General features: G+C 43.5%; 1 protein-coding gene across 2 annotated transcripts in view; it reads left to right on the forward strand.

The window, feature by feature from the left end:
* Positions 1–21132, forward strand: part of psmg3 (proteasome (prosome, macropain) assembly chaperone 3) — a 133634-nt gene that overhangs the window by 20771 nt on the left and 91731 nt on the right. The window contains exon 1 of one of the 2 annotated variants that reach the window (XM_088316403.1): positions 17790–17859. The exons of the other annotated variant lie outside the window; for it this stretch is intronic. The gene's annotated coding sequence lies outside the window, so the exon portion shown is untranslated. Of the gene's footprint in view, positions 1–17789; positions 17860–21132 lie in introns of those variants that run through there. 2 annotated transcript variants of the gene reach the window in all.

Below are 21132 nucleotides of genomic sequence, written 5' to 3' on the forward strand. Positions count from 1 at the left end.
ATAATTACTTCTATCAAATATTTATACTTCTACTTATGTGGGAACTTTACAGCCCATCACACTGATGCTCTTCCAGCCTTGCCGCTGGCTGCATTAGTGGCTTAAAATAATGGCGAAAACCACATCCCAAGTTTCCTCCTCATCTCCATTTAAACTGCTTATTTATTTACTCGCGAAACTAAACAGTTTCTGGTTCCACGGGAGCTTTCTACGATCTGGCCTTGGCAAAAAAAGCGCCCTTTTAATGAAACTTTATTATTACAGCAAAAAAAAAAAAAAGCTTCATCAAGGCCAAAAATAAACCAAAAATCATTCATCGGTTTGTTGAATTAATAACTACAGATGTTGACCTTGTGAGGCGGGATTAGGAAATATATGTGAAATATTACATTTTGGTCGTTCCTCCAGCCATCTTGACCGCAATCCTTTTGTGCACTAAAATGTATTATTTTCCACCAAAGTTCTACAAAAAGTGCATCGTGAGGCGTAGTTTTTAAAAGAAAAATATTCCAAGAGTTCCATTTAATTGAGCATAAGACTTGGCACTCTCAACTGGAAAATTAGCACAATATCAAAACTGTAAAAGTCTGGAATTGAAAAGGCAGGTTGCAGAAAATGAAAGCCAAATGGACTTTATTCTCATCATTTTTTTTTCCAGAGTGAAGATCCTGTCACGCAACAGTCTAATTTGCTTTTGTTCACCCCGTGCTCTGTTTGCTCTTGCAAATTACTAAGGGCAGCCGAGTCACAGGTGAAGACGTTCTATTGAGAGCTCGAGAGAGAGAGAGAGAGGTCGAGAGACATTTGTAGGCTAACACGACGACCAGCTGAGCTGACTGACGGCGGGGGATGACCTTCATCAATGCTTATCCAAAGCCGGTTCTCCTGGGCAGCCTCATGCCACCGTTGGATGGTCGCAACATTCCGAATTAGTGCATCCGGCCTTTGGATGCGTCGCGGCCATGCAATTCCAATCATCTCAATCCGAATCTCAGAGGCTAAAAAGGAAGGGAAGCGGCGTCTTTTAAGCACATGCGTGTTGTATGTCGAGTATGTTGATGGCGTGACATGAATCATAAATGCTTATCTGGATCCTCATCAAAATCCAAAAAGTCCATTTGGTGTAATTCCGCTAATTGTGCGAGTCTTACTATTGACGGTATTAAAATGGGGTGCATGCCGATCATAAAAAAATAAATAAATAAATGTGATCGCTTTTCTTCCCTTCCTATTAACTCATTCACTGCCATTGACGGATATAGACGCCCAAAAGGTTTATTTCACTTGGGCTGGCAGCGAATGAGTTAAACGGAGCAAAGGCAAATTATCGTCTCTCTAAAACTTGCGTCAGTGTGATTAGCTTGTGTAACGGTGTTTTTTTTTTGTTTTTTTTCCTTAAATTTGTTTTTGATGTGCTTTGATTTAGCCTAGCTTCTTCTATTGCTTGTTTTTGGTTTTGTTTTTTCTCGCCTTTATTTAACCAATTAAAAAAAAAAAACTTCCAAATGGGAGCTGGTGAACATGCAACACAATGCAGAATACTGATGGACTCTTTAAAAAAAAAAAAAAAAAATCCTTTTGTGCGTACCTGACAAAGGTCATTAAAACCGCACAGCCGGACTTCTGCAGAGTAATATGAAGCTCGCACGGCGACACGTACACAAAAGAGCGGCGTTTAATTTAAGAAGTAATTGCTGCGTCATCTTCGGATCAAACCTTTTGATCCGGCGGCTGTGGGCAGACGGACACCCACGCTTTTTTTGATCAATGTATTTCCTCATGGACTGTGTTAACAGCGGGCCGGAGTGTGCACCTGCGGCTTTTTTTTCTTTTTTTTTTTTCTCCCTTCCTCTGTCTGCTCAGCTGACGGCCTCCCAACTCATCATTTCGCTCATGCGTCTCAGCCGGCTGCCATACAGTCGGCCGCACACGCGCATTAAAATTCCAATATCCTGCCCTGTCTCATACGAGAGAATAAAGCAGGCGTGGGGAATATTGTTCGGGGAGAGGGAGATGTGTTGCTTGTGCCTTGCCACCCTCGCTCCGGTTGCTCTTGGCTGACTTGGTGACATCACAAGTGGAGCTGAGATGAAGTGGCTTAACGGCAGTGGAAGCGTTTCCCATAGGGAGGTTGATGGAGCATCTTTCAAGCGTGGGAGGCGGTGGGGGGGGGCGGTATGATGGTGAGAGGAGCTTGGCGCTTTAAGCACATTTGATTTTTTTGTGAATGTATATCTTGAACATGAAAACAATAAATAGAAAAAATAAAAAACGAGCATGCGGCAGTAGACGGTAAAATGCAATTTTTCATCGGGGATGTAGAAATGACCGTATTTTAATTATAGACAAAATATGTTCTCTTAATTGATTTTGTTGACCAAATCCAGGGTTTAAAGCAAACAAAAATATCCACTTAGTGAAAGTTTTGTGCAAAGCGCTCTATTGCATAAAAAAAAAAAATAAAAAACATTCAAGGTTGGCACAAAACTACTGAACAGCAAACTTGAGCATGTCGCCTCAAACTCAAATTTTGAGTGTCTTTGTTGCTGCCCACTCTCCCAAAATGCATTTTGCCTTCAGAAATCGGCTGCATGAGAGCGCCACGTTGCGAGCTGTAAGTGTCTGCGCTTCAAACAGGAAAAAAGTGGAAGAATGAGAGGAAAAAAAATTAGTCAGACTTGACATTCAGAGTTGTTTTTTTTTTTTCGTCTCTCCTTCAAAGCTCATTTGGTGATTATTTGTAATCATTCACATTTGGCTGGGTTTTAAACAACTCTTTTGTTGTGTGTCCAAAAAAATTGAAGACATTTCACTTGACGGAGACGGGAAGAAGTCACGTTCGCTAGCGGAACCATGCATCAGCCCCATTTTGCGTTCTATTCCGTTTTTTTTTGTTGTTTTTTTTTTTGTCGCCTCCCCAAAGCTGGTGAGTGATTGCGGTTTCACCCTCGGCTGCTCTGATGAAATGTTAAAGCGCTTCATTAATTCATTTGTGTCTCTTACATAACGCTGATTGCATACGTGTCGTGACTTGAAGTAAGGCAAAAGTGCATTTTCTTTTTTTTTTTTGCAGCCCGATAAATGCTGCCGAATTATAGCCTGCATTGCATGCGTGTTGTGAGTGTTAATTATTATTTTTTTTATTAGTTTATGGGGTTTGTAAAAACAGTAGTTGGATTTTTAAAAATTTCTTTTTATTTATTTATTTTTTTTTAGTGGTTGCAATTTAATAAGGCAGTTTATGCAGTATGTGCACAAAAGTATTGGGACACTTGCAATTGGTCATCACTCTTTCATTAAATAATCTAAAAAAATAAATAAATCAATCACGTATTTGTCAAATTTTTCTAAAATAACTTTTTCTGACCCCGAAAGACAAATAAGCCTAAACCAGACCAAATTGCCGACACTTCCCGGCTGCGTCCGCGTTTCTCCAATAATGTGCATCGCAGGAGCGACTCTTAAAAAAAAAAAAAAAAAAAGGCGCTACTGTTTGTGTCGTTTTAACATGATTTTCCCTCGACAAAAGATGTACGCCGCCAATAAAGCCCACGTCAACAAGACGTATAGTGTTATTAGGTGCTTATAAATATAGAAGAGGCGTGTATGATTTACTCAATTAATTGTCTTTGTATGGCTGTTCAGCATTACATATGAGGAAATAAAGGTCAGGCGGCGTATACGTCGTGACTCTTAATCGTTCATTTCTTCTTAAATGCACCTCAGAGGATTGAGCTAATATTGCTTCCGTCAGAGCGGAACATTGCGGCGTTTGCCTGCAATGGCTCGTAAATGCCACTCGGTATTCCCGCCTCAACCTGTTGAGGAAGTGCCGTGATGAGAGCCGGGTCGCCAAAGCGGACAGTCGGTGGACGTTGACATCCCGAGGCTGCGCGGCCCCTCAGGCGCTCTTCGCCTTTTGATCCGACTCATGTGAAATTGATGTGCTGGCGGACACGGATCCGAAACAGATGTCGGAATGATTCGTGTTTATTCTTCCCTCGCCTCCGATCGTGGCTGTCTCCGCCGGTAAATATCTCCGAGCAGGGGCGGGGCGAATATTCTGCGTGATGGAAGGGTTGAGACCGGAGGTATCGTATTTTCCGGACGATAAGCCGCTACTTTTTTCCTAGATTTTGAACCTTGCGGATAATACAAGGGTGCGGCTTTTCTGTGTTTTTTTTTCCACCAGTAGGGGCACTCTAGAGTTAAAAAAATACCCAAACTAACTTTTTTTTCTCTCTCTCTTGAGTCTTTTCTGTTTTTTTTTTAACATGGAAAACTGCAACTTATAGTCTAGTGCGTTTTTTTTCTTCTTCTAATTTTATTTTATTTATTTATTTTTTTCTAAGAGCTGCTGCGGTTTATATACTGGTGCGCTTTCTAGAAATTACGGTAATTTCAGCGGGGCAAGCTTACAAAGTACACAATTCCCGAATCTCAACCGTCTGTGTGACGGCTTTTCTGACCGCTCATATATTTCTTTATTTTCCGGGCACAATTTCAGCACCTTTGTTCTGACAGTGTGGGCGAGCGTGTCAGAGTCACCCGGAAGGTTCACTTGCACCAGCGTGAACAAGGGGGCTCGCTCTCGCTCTCGCGCTCGCTCTCTCAGGGAACCTGTCGCATTTTCATCGCCGCCAGTCACTCACTTTCCTTTACCTTAGATGGCTTCTCGATGCCACGGCTCCTACCTGGGAGTTAATACGAAAAAAACCCAAATGTGAGCCCAACATGTAGTCGGGCACTCTTACCAATCTTGCCCCGGTTGTTTCGTATGCCGAGCGACTGACCGGAATGTGTGGATGGATACGAATATGTATCTGTATAAATCTTGCCGGGGGGCCTGCTCTGCTCACCACACGAGTGTGATTTGTATTTATTAAATCAGCAGCGCCCTGAGCATTAATGATGTTCTAGTTTAAAAAAAAAAAAATTTTGGAAAGTATATTTAAATGGGGCATATGATAGGAAGTGGACTTTTTATTGTTTGTATAGTTTTGTGTCTGGAACAGCGACCATCCTTTCGAGTGTGAAATTAAACAATCGTGTCCATGTTTTTGCTATCGGCCTATTTTGGAAAACGTGTCTGAGGAGAGCTGCTCGGCACTTCGGCCTGACTGTGACATTGTGACTGGGATCGTTGCTTCTCGACGGTTACAAGAACCCGAGGAGACTCTTCACCTCACTGTCGCCTTTGTCGAAATGACAAAAAGTCCGTTGGTTGACCACGTGTCCATTTCCGTGACGCTCATTGTCCGTTCATTTGACACTAGTGGCGACCTATCACATGATCTTTTATTTCATCGCGATGTAAATCCATCCTTCCCTCCGTTTTCCGTGCTGCTGATCCCGCTCGGGGTCAGCACAGGGACTGAAGTCAAGCTGCTTTGACGTAAGACTGAAGCTGACCGTAATTTAATTTCATCAAATGACGCGGCGATCAATCAATATTATAATTACGCGTCTGTCAGTTTGCTTTTGAGCTACGCTAATGCTAACTAACCGACTAAGTCCCAAGAGGTCCCAAAGGTTCCCAAACAGTAGCAAGGAGCGGAAAAAATATGAAGTACCGTTTCGAGTATTAATTTGAAGTTAAACTAGTCGGCGTCTGTCTTTTGCTCACACTTTCCTAAAATGTTGCTTCGCCACCTTTGCAAGCATTTGTCGCTCAGAATTTTTTTTAAATTTTTTTTTTTCACAGTTTATCAAGTGCTCTGCAGGCCTACTGTCCTCATAAGTCCCAAGCTCCTGTTGCGAATTGCTTTCGACTCATTCATATATAATGAACACATTGGGAATCATAATGATGGCTCTCGTATTTGAGCCCAAAAAAGTGACATTGTTTGAGCGGAGCGGGAGCGCGAGGGTGGGGGGGCGGGGGCTAGGATGAGAGACAGCTCTCTGTTGTGATGAAACATTATCACTCGGCATCTTTTCGCATGGCCGACTCCTCTGATGAAGCCGCCGTTGCCCGAGAGCAGCGGTGCGGTTTGCTGGAAAGCAAGCCTTTTATGCCACGGCGGCCGTATCAGCAGGCAGCAGATGATAATCTCGCCGGCAGCATAATCAACTCGCTTATGGCCATCGCGAGAGGGGAACAATGCTCGTACAGCCACGGCGAGGCCCTTTAATTATTAACGGTCCGGCAGCGGCCGCCGCCGTTAACCGACCGTCGGCCGAGGCCATCGGCACGCGCGCCGCCGTAGGAGGCTCTCGAGTTGGAAATACGCAGACCGCTGAGAAAAACTCTTTCCGTCATTATTGCGAGAGGGCTCATGCAAATTGTAGCAGGAGTAAATGGACCCTCGGCTCGTGTTAACTTACATCTGGCCTACTTGTCGCCAACTGTAAAAATAAATAAATAAATAAAAAAAAAAAAAAAACTCACTCGGCCTTCTTCTTTTCTTGGTGTTCTTTAATCCTCGCACATTCCCAAGTTGCAATTCCAACTAGATACGGTCCAACAGGCTTTTCGGTTCTGAAATCATCTTCATCATACAAAATAAGCAAGTTGGAACTTGCCGTAAAAAAACTCGTAAAACCTTCTGAAGTGCATTCAGGGATTTTCTTTTTTTTTTTTTTTAAATACGTCATGCATGGTTGATGAATTGTTAGAAACATGCAAAGACGGAGAACTCCGTTGTGGAGTACTCCTTTCAAGTTCAATCAAGGCTCAACTTCATTCTTTGGTTTTTAACGGACATTTCATGTTGTCTACATGTCTTTAATTGTTAAAACGAGTGCAATATAAAAACTCAATTAGCACACAAAATAAGGACGGGACACATAAAATGATAAAGAAATAATTGGCCACATTCTCTCAAAAGGAATAAAAATCGACACAAAAACACAATTTTCCTTCACGGTCAAACTTCTTTCTCTTCTCGGCACAGTGCCTCTTGTGGCCATTATGTGCATGTCCCTAAATAACGGTTTATACAAACAAGTTCAGATCAAAAAGAGGTGTAAATATTTGTAGACCGGTGTACGTCAGGGGTGACATAAAGGGCCGTGAAAAGCCGGTTGCAAGAAAAAAAACAATTGGAAGCTGACGAGGAACATTTCATACTTTTATTCTGGTTGGCATTCCAAGATTTGGTTGTAAAAGAACTTATACGACGGTGCACATACAAGCCATTTAACCGCACCTCTGCCGTCGGATTGGAGAGCTACTTTATTTCTCTTAGGACTTGGGCGAGAGTCGAAAGTCGCTCCAAGATACAAGCTGTCGTAAAATGAGTTCCCGTTGTTGTAAACAGAATTAATACAAAAGTACACGCCCCTTTTTACGGCTCCTGTGGGCTCGCCGGGGGGGGGAATAACAAAGTGGAATAACAAACTTTGCTAATATGTCTGCATGTGGCCCCAAGCGCCTCGCCTTGTACTCCCTTTTTTCCGGCGCGGTTCAATTTTTTTGCCGTGAGCTTACCGCCGCCGCCTGTTCAACTGCCGAGCCTATTTGGACCTTGTTGCTAACCAAAACAGCAGCTTTGACTGGAGGAATGGGATCATACTCGAGATTTTTTTCCATCATCCATGAAGTCGACGGCACATTCCGTCCAATTTGGAAGCTGTTGGTTTTGTGACTCGTTCGGATCTTGTTCGGATCTCCAATCTTGTGCTGCCCTTGGTGTTATAAAATTGGAAGCTTAAAAAAAATGGAAGTCTTGAACTAGTGCACTTGATGCACATGATGAGTTGAGATCAGACGTATTACTAAACGGTTGATTTTTTTTTTGCCCAGATGTTTGCCAGTTGAAAGAGAGCCAATTTCTGGGAGCCATAATTCGGGCGGAGCTGTAAGGGATCATTTGACTACTTCTTGAATTACTTTTCATTTTTTTTAATCCTATTTTTCAGATTCATTTTCCATCTATTATTAAGACAAATAACAAAATAACACAGAGGGTGTTCATTTTTTACACAAGTGAGCCAACCTTTATATTGATCAACTCATTATTTCTCCCACTGTACGTAAACAAATGCTCCTTGCTGCGATTTGTCATTAATTCACAGTTGCCCCTGAATCTTAATTCTTGGAAAATGAGCTCAGCCTCACCAAATATTGAATGCACTATCAGCTGTTTTCTAAAGCGGACAGTAAAAAAAAAACTAAATAAATATTGCAAGGAGCTGCTGTAGGCCACAGCTCACACTCACATGCGCGCTCAAGTTGCTTGCCTCCTTCAATGGGCCGCTCCTCTCAACTTATTCACCCTCAGCCGAGTAAAAAAAAAAAAAAAAAAGGATCTTTGACGTCTTTCGCCGTCAATGGTATTAAAAAAGTTAAAGGCAGATTGTCTTGCGGTAAATTTCGTTCCAGGTTTTGTCAGATCACAAATTAAACCCTAAATATTGTTTCTTTCTCGCTGCATCCTTTTGTCAATTAGGAGTTAGAGTTTGTTCGTCGCATGTGGCCGCCGAGCAGCTGGCTCGTTGGCTGACATTGCAGGCGAGTCGGGGCCACAGCCCGCGAGGTTAATTATCCTGGTCGGGCTCCGGGGCCGCCGTGGCCATCGCGGGAGTTAGCAGCTCTCCGTCTCTTTGACAACCGCCTGGCAGAATATTGACTGAAATAAATACTTATCAGGATGTCCCTTTGTTGTGAAGTGGCGTTAAACTAAAATACGATACACTCGCCAAAGTGTGTGGGAAGGGACGGAGGGATGACGGGGAGGGGTCCGGGGGGGGGGGGCGGTGAGCAGAGCCGGAGGAGAAACATGAAAACCTCAGCGACAGCTCAATTATCCACACATCAATCTAGTGGTGGGGTGGGGGGGGGTTTGCTTGTGTAGATGGAGTTGTTGCGGTGTGTTATGGCAGATCGATGGCCCAGCGCGACGTTTCGCAGACAAGTCGGTTGCCGCCATGTTTGCCGAGCCCCCGCTGAGCCGCTTGCATCCTCTTTGTCGCCATGCTGCTTTACGGGCCAATCATGTGGTTTGTGTGTTGGGCCTCAATTGAACATGCAAACTCCAAAAGAATAATTTTGCTCAACGTAATAGGTTTTCCCGGAAAAGCTTGGGGGGGAAAAAAAAAAATCCCGGAACGAAAAGTTCCAATTCTGAAAAAATATTGACAAAGGTAGTTTTAAGTATTAAAATGATCGCCACTAAATGCCATTTAATGTGTTTAATCCACAGACCCAACTCTTATTCAAAAGTCAACTTTCTGTATTATCACCCCCTTTAAAAGCACTTTGGGAGCACCCCCCCCTCGTGAAGTTAACCAGCTAATGTCACGTATCATCTGCAGTGTTGTTTTGCTTGCATTTTCGCTCCCCTGAGCCTCGTCGCGATCTAATGGCGGCAGCGGGTGATGGGTGGTCAGCGCCGCTACCATTATCAATTGTGTTTGGAGAGCTCTCTCTCATATCATCGGCAGCAGCCGTCTCCCTCGGAGCGCTCGCCGAGGCGTCCCTCTGATGTCCCATCTCGCTGTGTATCACTCGCAAGACACAAGGGGCTGCTTTGAAGGAGTCATTTGCGGTGCCGTCCTAAATCTCCAAGCGAGGGCCTGCTGGTTCTGCCACTCAAACGCGTCTCTGATCAAAGCGGGGGAGGGTATTAAGTCCACTTCTTTTTCTCGTGATGCTTTGGATCCTAATAAACGTTGGACCGCCACTCCGGCTCGATGGGATGTGCGCAAAGTAGTTTTCCTTCTCTCTTTGGACAAAAAAAAAAAAGTGCTTCCGGCGCCGTGTGTATTGTTTTGCGACGGGAACTTTCAGAAGTTTCACTTTCCTGCCTTCCCGCGAATGACAATCAAATGCCGCAGGTGGCGAGGAAACGCGAGACTCGGCAATCATCTCCATTGACACGTGTTAATAGCTCATCAGAATAAATTGTACTAATTGCTGCTTTTCAGGAGGCGCGATTCTACAAAAGGGGTCTAATAAAGGACGCGTGTGTAATTCTTGAGCAGCCACACCGCCGTTTTATGATTTAATGCAATAGCAGACTGAAATTTTTATTTATTTTTTTTTGGGTGGGGGGGCATGCGGCTCGCTCCAAACGCAGCAGATGCACACTGAAGTTGTGCGTTTTCATCCAACGTGACGGCTGTTGCACCAAGTCTGGCCTAAAGCTGCGAATGCTGGCTCGGCTTCCTTGGCCGGCAGCCTCACAAAGTGGGCCAGGAAGACCGCGGCCAGATCATATTCTTTACTCGCTTGGAATCATCCTTTCGCTTTTCTCACAAAGTGCCGTCGTATTTTCAAGTGCTGAAAGGTGCTGAGAACACCAGAAGATGAAATGTACAAGTTTGAAAGACTTTGCGTATGACATCCAAATCAAAGACAAACAACTACAGGCAAGAAATGTATTTCTTTATTTTTTTATGTCTCTGCTCAAGTGGTACGGGAACATGCAGAGAAATAATTAATGAGGTACACCAGAAATGGGCGCTTTAATGAGGTGTAGCATGTATCCAGAGACATGAATCGTCCGTCATTTATTATTCAATTCCATATAATGAGTGAGTTCGCATTGAAGGTAGTTTGTGGATTTTCTGGACAAGCTTTTTCTATTCTTACATGAAATATAAATAGTGGACAGCACATTGGCAGACACACAAAGTTAATTTTATGCTCATTATCCTCGACATGGAAGTTGCATTGAATTCATTTGTCTCACACAATTAGAATTTCCGTCGAAAGAATAAACGAGTCTCGTTCGAATTCTGACATGCATTAAGTATGTATCTTTGAAGGTGCTGATGCCAATTTGATTTATTATTTAGGAGGATTTTTGCACGGGTGGTGTAGTGGCACATGCTGCTGCTGCCTTTCGCAAGCGCTCCAATACCGAGCCACGGCTGGTCCCGAGCCCGGTTAAAAAAAAAACAAAAGAAAGCTTTGAATCTCCTTAAAAAAAAAAGAAAAAAAAAAAACTTTCTAGAAAAGGCGTGGCTAAACTAAGGCCCGGGGGCCACATTCGGCCCCTTAATTGTTTTAATCTGGCCCGCCGAACTTGAAAAAAATTAAATGAATAAACCATGTTTATCTTTTATTTTCTATATTTTGTTGTAATGCTTGTGTTCATTTTCATTTAAAACTAAATTTTTTTCGCACCCCGAGCCCCCCCCCCCCCACTATTTGAGAAACACTGATATATATATATAATATACTTACACGTGGTGGCACACAAATTCCCGTCTCTTGCTCCCCTGGCACGCCGCTTTTATATTCGCAACAAGCTGTTCAACTCCTGAGCCTTTCTGCTTTCATTAAGACGAAGCGGCTCTCTCCATCCGGCGGTAATTGGCATGTGGGTGAGCAATGTCTTAAAGTGGCGAGTTCCACAGGCTCGCCAGCTTTGGGGAATATCAAGAAGCGATCGATATTGATAGCAAACAGGCAAAATTAGTGGAGCAGACGCTGTGGCATGAGCGGCGGTGGGCGGTCGTAGGAGGGCAAGGCAGGGGTTCCTTTTTAACAGTCTGCAGGCGGGAGGGGGGGGGGTCGACGGGTAGCGCTGGGAGTTTAATAACACGACATCAATCCGTTTACATTCAAGTTATTAGTTGGAGGGGAATGAACAAAGCAAATGTGTCACGGCTGCTGAGTTGTGGGCTTCCACTAATCTAAACCAGGATCCATTTACCAGAGAGGGAAAAGCAGTCCCGCCTGCTTTATATTAATGCTCTGGAGCCTCGGGACCGCCAGTCTCCCCGCCGCCGCTCGCTCTCCAGTTAACATCTGCAGATATGCAGCCGGTGGAAATGTTTGAAATCCGCAGCCTCCGGTGTAAAACGGCGGAGAGCGACAAAACATCCAGCAGCATCTTATTTGTGCAGGAGCTCACGCGGGACGCAAGCGTCGTTGTCGTCTCCTGCGAAGCCGGCAGCCCGACCGTTACTCACCAAAATGCGGTGATTGATGTGGAAATCCATGATCAAAATGAGTAGGCAGAAACCCGAGTGCATCATTCACTCGCCGCTTTATAGCGTCACCGGCAGCAGAGGGGTGGGCACGCAGGCTGAAATATGGCCGCTGACAGCTCAGCTAATAGAGCTATTGGCCTATAAACTTAAGACACACACACACACACACACGCACGCGCGCGGAGGGGCCCTCACTCTTTGAAGTCGCCTGCTGAGTGAAGAAGAAGCCCAGTAAACGAGCTCGTCGTCGAGTGTTTGACGACGAATACGCGCGGCGGGAGATTCGCTCCGACGTTAATGAAGAGGACGAAATTCCGAAAATCTTTTTGTACAGCGGGATGACCGTCTTAATGCGCCCATATTTGGTCGGGTTTTTGTACGTTGTGCTGTCAAACGACATTCTCCCTGCAAACCAGATGTTTGGTGCAGTACCAAAATGGACCTTTGTGAGGCAGCAAAGGCCATCCAGGATGCTAGGCTAACAGTTCGCTCCCATCCGTCTGTTGTCTTCTTGGCTCCACCGCTTCTAGTATGTTTATGGACGTCCTATCGGGAGGAAAGACCTTATGTCTCCTGGGTAACCTGGAAACCTCGAGACGAAGTGGCTGGGGAGAAGTAAGTCTGGGCGGCCCCTGTGACCCGATCTGATGGAAGAAAATGGATGGATGGATTTGTAGTTGACTAAAATCTCTTCGGTATACTCTGCATTCTACAAGAAGGCAGGATGAGGTGGCTTTAGGATCCGTCAAGGACGCCTTCCTAGTTAAATGTTCGGGGCAAATCCCCCAGTGCAGACCCAGGACAGGTTGGCGTGACTATGGCATGGCCCAGAATGCTTTGGGACCCCCTTGGAACAGCTGGATGACGTGGCTGAGAAGAGGAACATCTGGACTCGCCCTTGCGACCCGAGCCCGGATAAGCAGAAGAAACCGGATAGATTGGATGGATCATTCTAGTGATTCCGTTTTTCCAAAGTCTTCAATTGGAAGTTGCTACCAGCAAAAGGACACACGAATTCTTGAGCGACACGATCGCTCCAAATCAAGTCTAGCTCGGTTCTGTCTCTTTAAACCGCGGCGAGGAGAGCAGGTGTTTTCCGCTCCAACAGTGAGCGCATGAACCAAACGGGCTCCGGGCACCCGTGGCTTGTTGTTTGCTTGCGTGAACACCGGTCGAGGTGAGAGAGCTTTCAGCGGGTGCATCAGAGTTCAAATAGGGATTTTAGAGCAGAGTTTCAGCATGAATTAACACGGCTGTGCTTTGGGCGATATAATATAACCGCGTTTCATGAGGCGGGGGGGCGGGGGGGGGTATGGAAATGTCACGGATCCAAAATAAAAAAGAAAAAAAAAAAGAAAAGTGGGCCAGCTGTGTGATGCGGTAACAGCCAGGAGTGGAAATGTCTTGTGAATGTTCTTGTTGTCAACATCATATTGGCAGCCTTGAAATGACTCGTGTAATTCAAAAAAAAAAAGAAATAAAAGGTATTGCGGAACGTTTTCCCTGTGGCAAATGCTACAATGACTGCAAATGCGTGACACACACACACGCACACACACACGCGTGTGCGGCGGGGTTGTCTGACGTGCAACCTTTTTTGTGGATGAATAACATTGTCGACTGTTTCGCACCAGCCTCGGCGTTTGGTTTATTTCAGGGCGATACACACCCCGGGCGCAACATTTTTCCGAGCTAAAAAATCAAACGGACAACAAGCTACTGTACTTCATTTGCGCTTTGAGGTTTCCGGGGTAATGATCTTCCTGTTATGACGATGAATTAAAATATATGCCAAGAAAGAAAGAAGAAATACGGCGGCCGGAACGGGTCAAAAAAAAAAAAAAAAGTTGCAAATGATTGACTCCCATTTTTTTTTTCTTCTCCGTAAATGATCAGTAAGGTTATTAAAAGCTCATTTATATTCTCGTGTCCATTTGAGGAAAGCGCTCTTTGGCGTCTCACAAGGCATCAGCGCGGCGAGTTGAGAAGAATCTGACAAGCGTGCAAATGAGGCCCCCGCCGTCGGTAGTCGTGCGTTCCGCGGAGAGCACTGAAGCCACATGATTCATTACGACAGGGTCATTATTTTACCGGACGAAACGCAGAACACGGTGACTCGTCACGGATCCGCTCAGATATACGGCCGCTATGTCATCCTCGTGGCGCTCGACTTCTTTTCCGCATTCGCTGCAGTTCTCTTTAATTCAACGCTGAACAGAATAAGCACGATTGAAAATGGTTTCATTTGTTTTTTGTATTTTATTTATTTTTTATTTTATTGTTGTGCCAAATTTATGAGTGAAAAAGCTACAAAAAAATTGCTTAAAAAAAAAATGCTAATTTGCTAACTAGCATGCTACCTAGCTAATTTCCGATTCCGCGACTGACAACAAATGATTCGCTTTTCAGCTTTATCCGTCCTTTTGTTTGCTAACGGTGACATTGTTAGTGTCTGTTGTCCAATTAAGCGTAATGATTGTTGGCCGACCTGCTTTGATTAAGCTAATAGCTAACACGCCAGCGGCAATTGTTTCCACTTGTTGGCCCTACGGCAACAGGATTACATTAACTCGTATTAACTTTGACGTGTTTCGCCGTCAATGGTATCAAATGAGTTAACAGTTCTGATGTGATATATATATATATATATATTTTTTTTTTTTTTTTTTTGGGAGGCTTTTCTCGGCACATGTGAATATTTTCCGCATACGATCCAAAAGACTTTTTTTGCTGTACAAGTGTCGCAAATTCCCGTTCCAGTGCTCCAGGAGGACTTAAAGTAAACAAGAGAAGATGCAACCAAACTAATGATTCCCTCAGGTCTCCCCCCATGTGATTGTTTGCAAGCTATAAAACTGCGAGTCCAGCGGGGCATGAAATTAGACCCTTCCAATTTCCCAAACATGTTTAAAAATTAATGGAGGCAAATAGCGTCTTGAGTGCGCCCGCTAACTTGCCAGGTGATGCAATTAACGCACCAGCAGACACAAACATTACGACGAGCTTGTCACGGCCGGGGTAATGTAAAATATAAATTGTGACGTGGTTGATGTGCTTGTCACAATTTTTTTTTTTTTTTTTTTTTTGGGGGGGGGGGATAGGCAGCAGCAATGTGCATTAAACAGCTTGTTAACAACGCGAGCCAACCGCGTGACCATTTTGCAAAAGTCCACCTTGAAAGTTTTTAATTACGGGAAGATAAAGGCCGATAGTCAAACATCAACATGGATTTAATGTTATTTTTCCGCATTTAATGACTTTTTTTTTTTCGATGTCATTAACTTTATGCTGTGTTTTCCGCAAATGCGATATTCCATTTACATAAAGCCACAACGCAATATTATCATTTCAGCACGACTCACTGCAGTTATGGACCTCTTTTTTTTTTTTTTTTTTTTTTTTCTCTCTCATAATCCGTTTGTTAGTCTTTTAAAAGCTCATTAAACATCACCTTTAAATCCCGAGCATGTTAGAAGAAGATAAAATGTTAATGACATGCTGTTTCCATCACCTCAATTGTACAGTACATCGCGGCAAACTGCAATTACGACAAAAGTTTCATAAAATCAATACACATTGACACACCGAGTTTTTTTTTCTTCTTTTTAAATGAATGTTTGATTTCATTGTTGCTATCTTTGTCGCTGTTGGAAAAAGGTTGCTAATTGACTTTTAAAGACAACGAAATGGGCATTAATCTCTCAGATGTGTATTGAATTGTTAGTTGTTTTTATCGGGCACTGCAATTATTTATTTATTTATTTTATTTTCCTTCATTCCTAAATGAATGCACAGCCAGGTACAAGCTCATTTCGGAAAGAGCCCCCCCCTCCCCCGATCTGGAGATGTGCTCGCGCTACGAAATGGACAACAGGGCTCAATTTGGCATCACAATGCATACTAATGCACTCTTCCTTTGGTCTGATGCGTCTCATCAAAATGCAACGTGAGTCACGTTGCACTGTGAGATTCACAAAAGGTCTGCGCTTAGTCTTTAATTAAAAAGCAAACCCCCCCCCCCTCCCCCCCAAAAAAAACAAAAAAGAAAATATGCAGGTTTCTAGAAATCTGCAGACGTTTCGTCTGAAATTCCTACAAAGTGCTGTTAAAAGGTGCGCTAATTATAACTCTCCTGGCATATAGCATCCCACACGGTCAAGTATAGGTCATCATATTCACGACAACATCCAAGCTGTGAATCTCACTAATCACTTCGATCTATTGACAAAATGCCACGCAGCTGAAAAAAGCAAAACGTGTTTCACCACGTCATGTTTTCAGTCATTAATCCTGGAGATGTGACAGTTAGCTTTACTTTGTTTAAAGAAAAGTTATTGTGGTATTTTACAAGAATTGTATATTGAAATGCGAATTGAGCGGATGCAAAACATTTCCACATCTTACTCTGTGCCTCTTTTTCCTTTCATGTGCAGCGGCGTCAGTGCAAAAACTTTATTTATGCGTGCAAATGCCTTTTAAAATGTCTTCTAAATATTTCCTATTAAAGTGAAAAAAAATAAGAAAATAGGATCTGCCGAGCTTTTTTTTTTTTTTTTTTTTTTTTTAATGATTGCTTTTAAAAATAATGAGGCACACTGGGAATTTTTAAAATGCCAAAAAACAGATTTTTCTAATTTTTCTGACCCAAAATGACAACCGCTTTACATGTATAACTTCTGCATAAAAAATAAAATACAGAATTCAATAAATATATTTAAAGGGGACAAGGCAAAAAAAATCAACTCAACTGCATTTAAAAAGCAATTAAAAACACATAATTAGCTCAAATAAAGTATGTTTAAAGCTGTACTTAACTGAATACAAAAATTTAAAAATAAAATACAAATAAAGTAATAAAAAACAAATAAGATATGGGGGGGGCGGGGACAAAATGCTGACCTGGGCCTTCCGCCCAATGCTTGCTGGTACGAAAGGATCAACGCGACTATTTCCCCGCGCTTGTGAGTCATCATCAACACACGCCGTGCACGGTTTCACGCGGCTGTGCAGATGTTCCATTCACGTTCATTAGCTCCCTTATTCCCGAGCACTTGTTGCTATTACCGTCTGATGAACGCTTTCATAGGGGGAGCAGCGTGAGCGTCAGTTCGCTTCCTTCCTTCGCTGTGCGCCAATTGTTCTCTCAAAAAGATAAAACTCCTTTACCAAAGTGTCAACTATTCGGAGGTTGCGCTAAAGGATTTCGCCGTTCTTTAATTGCCGCCAATCGGAGCGATTTAAAAACCTCAAAGTATCATCTGGATGACGTTTTATCGCGCCGTCATGAGTCACCATCTGTGATATCTTCAGAATAAATTGTTGTGATGCACAATCGCATTAGCGCTAGAATAATAAGAACAAACACCCCCGATGCGGCCAACGATACACAACTAAAAAGCATAGCGTGTGAATCAAGTGCGACGCATTTCCGCCCACGCTGTCCTCAGGTATAATCGCTCCAAAGAAGTGAAAACACCCGCGTGGGCGGCGTGTATGTTTGCGGTTAAATAATGGCGTTTTGCAGTCGTTGAAAAACACTTAAGTTGCACGCATTTGAATTGTCACCAGGTCATATTTTTTTCGCCCCCTTGTATCATTTACTGGAAAATGGCTGGGAAAAATTTTAATTAATAATTTTGGTGATGGAGACAATAAATGCATATTTTATTTTATTTTTTTTTAACATTCAAACTGATTTTTAAAAGCAGGAGACCACCCACAAAATACTAGCAAGTGTGTTCTTACTTCTTTTTGCGTTACGCTGTTTTCCACAAGACAAACTGTATCGCCTCCGTTGCAGTACCAGGTGTGCCCTGTGAGTGGCAGCATAGAGCCACTCGCCATCCAGACTGTTGGAAAATACAGTAAAGAAGAGACGCGGCCGTAGAAAAAAAAAAACAAGAAGCTAAGCTAATGTAGCGGACGACGGAATGTGGTTTTGCGTAGCTGTGACATCGTGGTGACATCACACAGGTTGGTGGCGTGCAAACACAATCAGCCGATTAATTAAGAAATAATAATTAATAATATAGTGAATAAAATCACTTATTTTTTGGGTCCCGAAACGCTGTTAAGAATAAAGACGGGAATTACAGTCAAGCACGTATGTATTGGTTTAACTTTGCAACTCACAATAGATAAAGATAAAAAAAAAAATCTCACAAAACACCATTGAAATAAAATATCAACAATATCAATATCCAGATTAAGATCCACACTTTTTTTGTACCTAATGGAAGAGCATTCACTGCCTGGCAACTATTCTCCGCATTTAAACTAACGGACCGAGGCTAAGCTTTACAAAAAAAAAGGTTTAATTCTCTTTGATGTTTAATTTGACAGTCTACTTCTTCCAACAGTGGGAAAAATCAGTTTGCGGCTTCTTTTTGGGAAAAATTGTTCGTTTTTTGGAAATCACTCATCAATTTCCAATTCTCTGTTTCCCGCTCATCTTATGTCAGCTGTCATTCCAAAAGAAGTTCGAGCGACTCCCGCAAAAAAAAAAAAAAAAGCAATCAGCAATTGTTGCTTAATGGTTTCATTCTGCGTCTTTGCAAAATAATCGAGCGCTGACTATTAATAAGCCGAGTCCAATAATGAGATGCAATTTTAAATGTGCCGACAGGAAATGAACTGGCCTTTTGTCGCCGCGTTCGAGAGCGCCCTCGTCTCTGAATGTTAAGCAAATTCATAAAATGGAGGTGTGTGTGTGTAGGGAGGGGAGAGAAATAATTAAAGGCTAAAAGCTTTTTATCTCAGCAGAATGGGAAGCGCTCTTGTTTGGGCTCTCCAACGTGAGCCAAGAGACGAGGCTGCCTTATTATCACCGAGGAACAAAAGTCACATGGACCTGCGTGGGCACATTTTCTCTCTTTGATTCTGCTCTGCAGGCTTTCATTCCCCAAATGAGCCAATCAGGTGTCTCCTGCCCTGACATGCTCCGTGCTCAGCACTTCTTCTTCTTCTTTGGTCGACCGGAGCTCCCGACTCGTTGTGGCGGAGCATCGGGGCTCCATCGCAGGAGTGCATTTAATGAGCAGGTCCGGGGCTGTTTGCGCTCATCGCCATCATCCATCAGCGTAAATCTCCTTTAACGAGAGTGAAGGCTTTCAAGCCGCCAACATGGAGACGCTTATATATCAACGCCCCCTCCCCAACATACTCAATCCTTGCTATGGCGTGATGGATTCCTCAGTAATGCGCCATCTTAAGGGACATGCCGCTGCCGTAAGCACATCACTCATGTCGTTATGAAGCCGGCTGAGAGGTACACATGAATCACGTTTCATGTTTAATCAGGTATTACTGTCTGGTGCGTTTACCAGACGCATGTTGCTGCGGCCCAGGCCGCAGTGATCCCTTAACTCCGTCCACAAAAAAAAACAAACTTTTCACAAAGTGTTGATTCGGTCGGCGCCGCTTGCCAAGGCTTAATCGCTCTTCACTTTCCTCCTGGCCGATTGCCGTCAGCCGATAAAATGTTTAGCTGAAATTGTCTTCCCTTTTAAAAGCAGTCATGGCGGACTCCGACTTTGCTGGGCTGGGATTAGAGTGCGGGAGAAAACAAGACAACGTGCAGGCAAATAGCAGGCTCTCCACGTGGCCAACGCGCGGAAAATTGGTTTAGTTCCAACCTGGAGCGCGGTTGGCCTTCAAATGAAAAGTACGAGCGCGGCCTTGCTGCGTTGGACATCGCTCAAAATCGATCGGATTCTAAAGCCGAGGCCTCGATTCTCAAAGGTCAATTGAATATTGTGTCAGTTAAGAGTCATGAAAGGACCTTTGACCTTTGAGTCCTCCATTTTATTGTCTTTCAGTTTTAAAATCAATAGAATCAAGATCCATTTCTGTGAACGGGTAAAATGTAAATACTTGACTCTCGGGAGTGCCTGCCCGCTAAAAAAAATAAATAAAAAATTTGTCGCCCATGACATGACTTGCTTGGCTGGCCGATGATCCAGAGCCACTTTCGAGCTACTGAAGAACGTTCCGATATGACCTCCCACTCCCGCCAACCACCATTAGCAAATGTAATTCAAAATCAATAAAGTTCTTGCCGTCGTAGAGCAGAACGGCCACCGAAAGTTTGACGAGCAGACTGTTGGACAGCTGGGCGTTATCACGCTGATTCGACATTTTGACTTTTTTTTTTTAAATCAATCAAAAGCGTGAAGTGCAGATCCGACACCTCAAGGTAGCGTGACGAGCGTCCTGTCGGGGGCCAAAATGAGCTCCAAGGATGCTTTTGTTTGCTGTTTTTTTTTTTCTTTCTTTTCCTTCATCCACTTTTGGCATCCCCGTTGCAGCAGTGACTAAACAACAACTCTTGCCAATTTTGGCGCAGCGTAAAGAGTGTGCACTTTGACTTGATGGATGGCGCTCGGCTGCTGTGTCACCTCGACATGACGCTACGTCTCCTAACCGTTGCGTCTTTGTTTGCGAGGCGAAAAATCCCAAACTATGACACGTGTTGAGGAAAGGATGAGCTTTTCTTCTCATTATTCTCTCCTACTGTCGATTTATTTATTTTTTGATGTATTTGTTCCCGATCAACATAGAGTACGACTCCCCCGGGATACGTAACTGTGAACAGTGCACTGCAGTCTTTCCACCCCGGAGTCTCGCTCTATCCTGCAGCTCGACATGTGATATGATTCATCTTTGATGCATTTGTTCTTCCCTGCGCGTTGGACCTGGTATAATAAGGATTTGCTTGTGCAAAAATAAGCGCGAAAAGCAAAGATGACAAACTCGGGCTTATGTATTTTGAAATGTCCCAAACACTCCCCTTCTGAATGATTTAGGGGTTGACTTGCAACGGTGCATCAAAACATGTAGACAGACGATATAAGGCACAGGCATAGGTTCTTTATCCTTTCGGGGGGAAAAAACTGCTGAGTCACTTAACTCATTTACTACCATTGACGGCTAAAGACGTCAAAGATTTTTTTTTTTTACTTGGCTGGTAGTGACTGAGTTAAAGTAGTTGTGAAACTCTTCTTCATTTCTCTCTGTTATTATACTGCCCCTAGTGGCCAAGTCACAGACACCAGAAGCAGAGCTGCAATGAATTAATCAGAATTTTTTTCCCATTCTATTTGATTATCAATGCCGTTATCTGTTGCTTTTACGCAATGTAATCATCTTGATTGCGGTTCTTTTTATTTTTTAAACAAAACACTTTTGTTCATACCTTGCGAAAGGACACCTTTGGCCCAAAATTCCTTGTGTCGTCGTGTTTGCAAC

Source organism: Idiotropiscis lumnitzeri, chromosome 15, assembly GCF_059441095.1.
Source record: "Idiotropiscis lumnitzeri isolate Australia: NSW breed Sydney's pygmy pipehorse chromosome 15, RoL_Ilum_1.0, whole genome shotgun sequence".
NCBI lineage: Eukaryota > Metazoa > Chordata > Actinopteri > Syngnathiformes > Syngnathidae > Idiotropiscis > Idiotropiscis lumnitzeri.